A 7,465-nucleotide genomic window follows, 5' to 3' on the forward strand; every position below is an offset into this window, starting at 1 on the left:
GGGAGGGGGCACAGCCAAACTGGCCAAAGGGACATTCCATACCATGTGACGTCATGCTCAGTACATAAACTGGGGAAAGCTGGCCGGGGGGGGGCCGCTGCTCGGGGACTGGCTGGGCATCGGTCGGCAGGTGGTGAGCAATTGTACTGTGCATCACTTGCTTTGTGTAGTAGTATTATTATCATCATCATCTTATTATCATTTTATTTCAATTATTAAACTGTTTTTTATCTCAACCCACGAGTTTTTTCTCACTTGTGCTCTTCCAATTCTCTCCCCCATCCCACCGGGTGGGGGGGAGTGAGCGAGCGGCTGCGTGGTGCTTAGTTGCCGACTGAGATTAAACCACGACAGTCCTTTTCCAATTGCTTTGTCAATGCCCCCTTCCCTAGAAAGGGATCCCAGCTGCTTGGCTTCCCTACCCTCTAATTCCAGGCTACTGGCCCCATTATCGCAGCATCGGAGCAGCCAGGTGACAATATGCTCACCTGGACGGCGGCTGAAATCTTTTCGTATATCTCACAGCTCACTCAGGGATAGAGATCGGGGTGTCACTACCTTCTTCTATGATGTTTCCTCCTTCATTACAGTAATTTTTCAGTATTTTGAACATCCTTGGGCAGTTAAGATACAATGGACTGTTAAAGACTACGCTGAGAGCAATGGGTGGCGGGACGTTCAAACATTGGGATACACATTTAGCAAAGGCCACCTGGTTAGTCAACACTCGGGGATCTGCCAATCGAGCAGGCCCTGCCCAGTCAGAACTTTTACGTACGGTAGATGGGGATAAAGTCCCTGTAGTGCACATAAAAAATATGCTGGGGAAGACAGTCTGGGTTATTCCTGCCTCGGGCAGAGGCAAACCCATCCGTGGGATTGCTTTTGCTCAAGGACCTGGGTGCACTTGGTGGATAATGCGGAAGGATGGGGAAGTCCGATGTGTACCTCAAGGGGATTGGATTTTGGGTGAGAATAGCCAATGATCTGAATTATGTGATGTTAAGTACTAATTATAGTTATAATAGCTATACTAATACTACACAGATATACTAATAATACTAATAATATTATATGCCATACTAATGTTATTACAATAAGAATCACCCAGACTAATGAAGAATAACTTCAGTGAAACCAAGCAAAGCACAGTGATGATGGGACCAGAACTGACTTCAACATGAAACAATCCAACACCACATACCATCGCCATTTTTCCTGCCCTGGAAGATTATTATGACAGATGGAGCCCGAAGTCATGGACTAAATGAACTCACCGAACGTTTTAGAGGGATGGCCCACAGACTAAGGGAATGATATCTCTGTATGTATATATATATATATATATATAAAAACCAAAAAGGGGTGGTGATTAATGAAAATGTACTGGAAAATGTGAGACTTGAGCATGACGCAGATGGTATAGAATAAGGGGTGGATATTGTCCTGGTTTTGGCAGGGATAGAGTTAATTTCCTTTCTAGTAGCTGGTACAGTGTTTTGGATTTAGGATGAGAACAAGGTTGATAACGCACCGATGGTTTAGTTGTTGCTAGGTGATGCTTACACTAGCCAAGGACTTTTTAGTTTCCCATGCTCCACCGACTGAGAAGGCTGGAGGTGCACAAGAAGCTGGGAGGGGGCACAGCCAAACTGGCCAAAGGGACATTCCATACCATGTGACGTCATGCTCAGCACATAAACTGGGGAAAGCTGGCCGGGGGGGGGCCGCTGCTCAGGGACTGGCTGGGCATCGGTCGGCGGGTGGTGAGCAATTGTACTGTGCATCACTTGCTTTGTGTAGTATTATTATTATTATTGTCATATTATTATTATTATTATCATTTTATTTCAATTATTAAACTGTTTTTTATCTCAACCCACGAGTTTTTCTCACTTGTGCTCTTCCAATTCTCTCCCCCATCCCACCGGGTGGGGGGGAGTGAGCGAGCGGCTGCGTGGTGCTTAGTTGCCGACTGAGATTAAACCACGACAACGGTCAGTAAAGAGAAAGGAAAGCAGGCCTCCCTAAGGGGAGAGCCCAAGGGGTACTCTTTTGAGAAGTACGCTGTCTTGAAGGGGCACACACCATGCTGACCAGACCCGAGGAAGGGATGTGGGATGGAAAAGCCACGGTGAAAAGGGTCATAGTGTATTACGCGGGGAAAAAAAGAAAGCGTTTGGCCTTACTCCTTTAATGCCGTTTTGAGGCATCTTCCAATTTCCAGGTCCACCAAGTTACGCTTCTCGGAGCTTTTGATTTCTGCCTGCGCACATGCCAGTTGCAGTGCGCTCTCCTCCTGCGTGCTCCCTGCTCTCTCCAGGTCCAGTTCCAGAGCTCCAGTTCTCTGCTCCAGCTGTTTTCTCCAAGAGGCGTCAGTGGTGTTGCTCTCTCCTGTTCTGGCCTGAGCGGCTGCCTGTGTCTGAAGCAGAAGAGGCAACTTCAAGAAACAGGAAGAAAAAGGCAATGCCCACCCCTCTCAGAAAACCTGCTCTTTCTGCCATTTTTATATGAAAGCTAGTGCTAAACAGCCTACAGCGCTGTACGGACAGGGATGAGGAAAAGGCTGCATGCTTTTCATGCACACGGGCCCCACGACGCACGCAGAAGCACTGTGACGCAGCCTTTTGCAGCTCCCCGCCTTCCCTACAGGAAAGCCAAACCCACGGCACTAACAAAGAGAGCCAGATGCCCAAGACAAAACACCTACAAGCCACGACCACAACCACAAATGAAGGCAACGCGGACTACAGCTACAAATGGTACATAAACTGACCTGCAAAAGTAGACTGAGAGGTTGCTTCTCGCTCATTTCTTCTTGCGCTCGCTGCTCACGCTGTTTTCCATAAAGCGCTGTTGCGGTGTGATCCACCCCAGGAGTCGCCAAGTGAAGTGGCAGAAGAGCCGCCAGCCCTCGCAGCTCCTCATTTCTAACTTGGAGCTCCAGAGAATTTTGGAACTCCAACTCCAGCTGCGCGGAGAGTTCGCACACCTGGATGCGGGGAAAAAACAATCTGCCTTAAGCAGAGGGGTCTGAAATCTCTGTGAAACTCAATCAAATGTATGGATCGAGATGGCAGCTGTAATCCACCGAGTTTGTATTTCAACCCAGGGAAAACCCGCTTGGATTTCTGAAAGTAAGTACGCCTTTCGAGGCCTTGCCAAAAAGACCGCTCCAGCTTCCATCCCTCCCTCCCTTCCAAAAAGCACCATGGCAAAGGCACTCGACTCCTTCTACAGCATCATGCAGCTTCCGTGCCTGTGAAGACGCTCTTTTGCATTTCATCGCATTCACTGCGTTTCATTTTGCTTCCATCGTGCTCCTGTTCTGCCCCGTTCCTTCTCAGACGCATGTCCCTGTGCTAATGCCCGGGGCGGACAGTGTCGGGGGGGGGAGACAAGAGCTTCAGGGCCTTACTTAGAGGGGGGCGTGAAGCCTGGCTTACGAGACAAAGGCAAACAAAAGGTTGCTTTCCTGCCCCAAAACCACCACTACCAGGGAACTAGGCACCATTTTTGTGCAGAGACCGAGGGAAGAAAAACCTTGCAAAGAAAGCAACCAAGCCCAGAGACATTTGGCAGCGCGTGGCTTGCGATATCACATCACGGCCACAACTTTTGGATGGCTGTCGGAACAGAAGCGAGTCTCGAAAGAGCACAGCTGCTTCGTTCTTCCCCACCCAGATGCTGCCCCCAACCCACTGCTTTGCCCCTCAGCCTCGAAACGAGCGCCCTGAAGAGCCGCCTGAGTTTTTCAAGGCGGGAGGGGAGGAGGCAGGGAGGTGAAAGGAGCTAAAAGCACCCTCTAGTCTGGAAAACAACTGCTAACGATGTTGAAGCTCGTAACGTCCTCAGACAAATCTCTCCTGTAGTTGTTCCCAGAATATTTTCTTCTCTTCTGGTCACTGAAGGAAAGGACAGCCTCGTCGATCCTAACATGTTTACAGGCTTTGTATACCTTGGCCCTAGCCTTGTCCAAGTCCTCTTGCAAGTGGGAGTTTTCTTCCTTCAGGTAATTGCATTGGTGTGTAGAAGCTTTCAGTGAAGTTTCTGCTATCCACTGCTTTCTGAAAGCATCAGCGAGCTCTCCTTGCAGCTGTTGCATTGCTCTCTGGGGAAACAATGTCACAGGAGTACGAAGAAAAAGATAAGAAGACGAAATCTGTATTTTTACTTTCAGTTACTAGTTAATGTACCAAGATCAGTTTTCTACGTGCATCGCGAAGCAAAGAAATCTCATCTACTGGAAGAAGATGGCATCTGCACAGCTGATGATCTCTAGCCATCCTTAGCAAGTGAAGACAACTAAAGAAGTGTCATCTCTTAATGAAGATTTCTGTTTCCCTGCATGTTCTTCTCGGAAGATTCTGAGACTGTGCCTTTGTGGGGTTTTGCTTGTTACTTAAGATAATGTTAAAATCTAATCAGATGCCAATGCAAGAGTTGTAGTTGCACTGCAGCGCTTTCTCCAGTGATCAGAGGCAAGGCTTCCTCTAGCCAATTCTCCGTATCATCCTTTACACTATTTTTCTGCTACACAAACAAAAACCAATGCATGCCTAAGCATTTCGATGTACGTATGTGTCTATAAGCATGCCTCAAGGCTTGCCAGAACCTTCCGCAATTCCAGCACCACCAGGACAAAACAGAACCAACCCGAGTGATGGACTCCTACGCACGGAGCTTATACCTGCTGACTTTTAGAAGCACCTGATAGCCTTGGGAACTGCTCTCCTTTAAGTCATTCTTGGTCAGTGCTCACCTCACCTCTTTTTCTATTTTGTCGGCCTCGCATGTAAAGGCATCACTCACCCTTCGTTCTTGGGCGATCTTGTTCTGCACGCCTCCCAGGTGCTGACGGAGTGAAAGGTTTTCACTTTGGAGCTGGGCCAGATGTTTCTGCAGCCCTTTGGCCTTCTTGACGGCACCTTCTCTCTCTTGACCTTTCGCAAGGTGTAGAGCATGCTGCTCCTTCGCCTGCCTCCGGGCCTGACCTAATTCTCTTTCTGCCGTATCTAAAGCCAATGTCTTTGCCCAGAGGGCTTTTTTCAGTTGCTCCACTTCCTTTTCCAGCCTACTAGCTTTACTTTTGGCTTTGCTCAGCTCCTGAGACAAGTTGTTGTTGGTTTCCAGCACCTGAGACATGCATTCATGCACACTAAGCCATCGGTCACATTGTCTCAAAAACATTTGTACATTGACACTTTCTGATGTCCGACGACTTTCAGGGCTCAGGTGGGAAGCGGATGAATCTGCCCCTGCTGTCAGTGTTTGGGCTCTGACATCTTCTGCCTGTTCAAAGTTAAAGAAAACAAATTAAAAAAACTTGGGAAATAAGCTGAAAACAGGAGAGAGTGGCAGCATTTCATATAACCAGAAGAGGACTGTCACCAACTTGATGTCAGATTATAAAAGAGTTTTCAGCAACTCTGCATTAGACATTATTCATGGAAAAGTCTTCCTTCACCTTAGCGTGCAATATAATCCTATAATGAAGACTCTAAATTAAAATCTTTGGGTTTACGTACCTCCCCCCTAGAGCTTTCGCTCACCCTGAAGGCTTCTAGGTGCAGCTCATGCTGGCCCTCCGGACGGAGCTCCTCACCACCACTGCTCCCGGAGGACATGGGCCACACCCGCGCCGTCCTGCGCCGCAGGAACCGACGGATCCTCTTCATGGCCCGGCAGCAATGGGCACTGCACCGCCTCGCCTCGCCTCGCCTCGCCTCTCCCAGGGAGCGGTGGCAGGTAGGACTTGGTGGGTGCCGCCAGGTGCCAGCTGCAAACTGAGGCGCTGAGCCCCAAGGAGCGGCAGGGCACGGGCAGCTGCCTACGGGCCGAGCCACCACCAGCACCACCAGCAGCCACCAGCACCAGCAGCAGCCACCAACACCAGCACCACCACCAGCACAGCACCAGCACCAGCACCACCAGCAACCACTAGCACCAGCAGCACCAGCACAGCACCAGCAGCACCACCGGGTACTGTGTGTGCAGGGCCTGCGCCAGCGCCCCAGGTCTAGTGAACGTGTGCGCTGACGTCATGAACGGCTCAGTGACATCATAAGGCGCTGGGGGCGGGGCAGGGGCCGGGGGCAGAGGCCGGTGGGGTGGAGGGGCCCGCGTGCTCAGAACCTCTCTGCGCGCACACAGGCCACGTGGCCAAGGGAAACAGCCCCTGGCGCACTGTGTCCAGGGGCACAGGGTTGCCCAAGGCCACCTCTCCATGGCTCCCACCTCCCTGCACGCTCTGCGGACCCATCGTCCTCCTCTCCCAGCACCTCCGCAGTGCTCGCCTGCGTGGGAGACAGGTGGGCTTGGCAGAGCGGGCTCTCGCCAGCAAGGCTCCCTGGAAGCACAAGGGGCTGTGGCTGGACACCCCATGTGCCTTTTTGTGCTTCCTGGGCTCTCGGTGTGCGTTTTGGGGCACCCTGGACCCCTTGGTGTGCCCCTCTCTGCACCCCTGTAGCCCTGGGTGCCTTTCGGGGTGCCCCAGTCCCCTTGGTGTGAATTTCAGTGCTCTCCAGGGCAATCGGTGTGCGATTCAGGATGCTGAGACCTCCTAAGGATGCCTCTCTGAGCACCCCAAGGCCCCTCGGTGTGCGTTTCGGGCTACCCCGACTCATTGGTGCCCCTTTGGGTGCATCTCCAGGCCCCTCGGTGGGCTTTCTCCTGCACCCCATCTCCCTTGGTGTGCCTTTCACTACACCCCAAGGCAATCGGTGTGCCTTTTGGGGCCTCCCTGACCTCAGTGCATCCCATGCCCCTCGACGTCCCTTTTGGCATGCCCTGGACCCCTTCCCAATCCCATCTGTCTTCTTTTGGGGGCATCCTGAACCCCCTGGTGTGCTTCTTGGGGGCTCCCGGAACCCTCTGTGTACCTTTAGGGGCACCACGTTGTGCCGTTTGGGACAGCCCGGACCGCTCAGTGTTCCTTCTGGTGCACCCACAAGGCCCTGGATGTGTCTTTCTGTGCACCCCAAGGCATTCTCTGGGCTCTGGGGGCATCCTAGAATCATAGAAACATAGACTAGTTTGGGTCGGAAGGGACCTTTAAAGGTCATCTAATCCAACCCCCCCCATAATGAGCAGGGACATCTTCAACTAGAGCAGGTCGCTCAGAGCCCCGTCCAACCTGACCTGGAATGTTTCCAGGGATGGGGCACCCACCACCTCTCTGGGCAACCTGGGCCAGTGTCTCACCACCCTCAGCGTAAAACATTTCTTCCTTATATCCAGTCTGAAGCTACCCTCTTTTAGTTTAAAGCCATTGCCCCTTGTCCTGTCGCTACAAGCCTTGGTAAAAAGCTGTCCCGATCTTTCTTATAAGCCCCCTTTAAGCTTTGCCTCACAGGAGAGGTGTTCCAGCCCCCTGGTCATTTTTGTGGCCCTCCTCTGGACCCGCTCCAACAGGTCCGTGTCTCTCCTGTGCTGAGGGCTCCAGAGCTGGACGCAGGGCTCCAGG

At 51.6% G+C, this 7,465-nt stretch overlaps 1 long non-coding RNA gene across 1 annotated transcript; it reads right to left on the reverse strand.

Annotated features, from left to right (window-relative positions):
- Positions 1 to 2,319: 2,319 nt before the first annotated feature.
- LOC143169023 (uncharacterized) lies at positions 2,320 to 4,024 on the reverse strand. Its single transcript, XR_012996830.1, has 3 exons — positions 3,959 to 4,024; positions 2,777 to 2,992; positions 2,320 to 2,422 (listed from the first exon to the last, which is right to left on the reverse strand). It is a non-coding gene; the product is annotated as an uncharacterized LOC143169023 (long non-coding RNA).
- Positions 4,025 to 7,465: the final 3,441 nt, after the last annotated feature.

The sequence above is a fragment of the Aptenodytes patagonicus genome, chromosome 19 (assembly GCF_965638725.1).
Source record: "Aptenodytes patagonicus chromosome 19, bAptPat1.pri.cur, whole genome shotgun sequence".
Taxonomy (NCBI): Eukaryota; Metazoa; Chordata; class Aves; order Sphenisciformes; family Spheniscidae; genus Aptenodytes; species Aptenodytes patagonicus.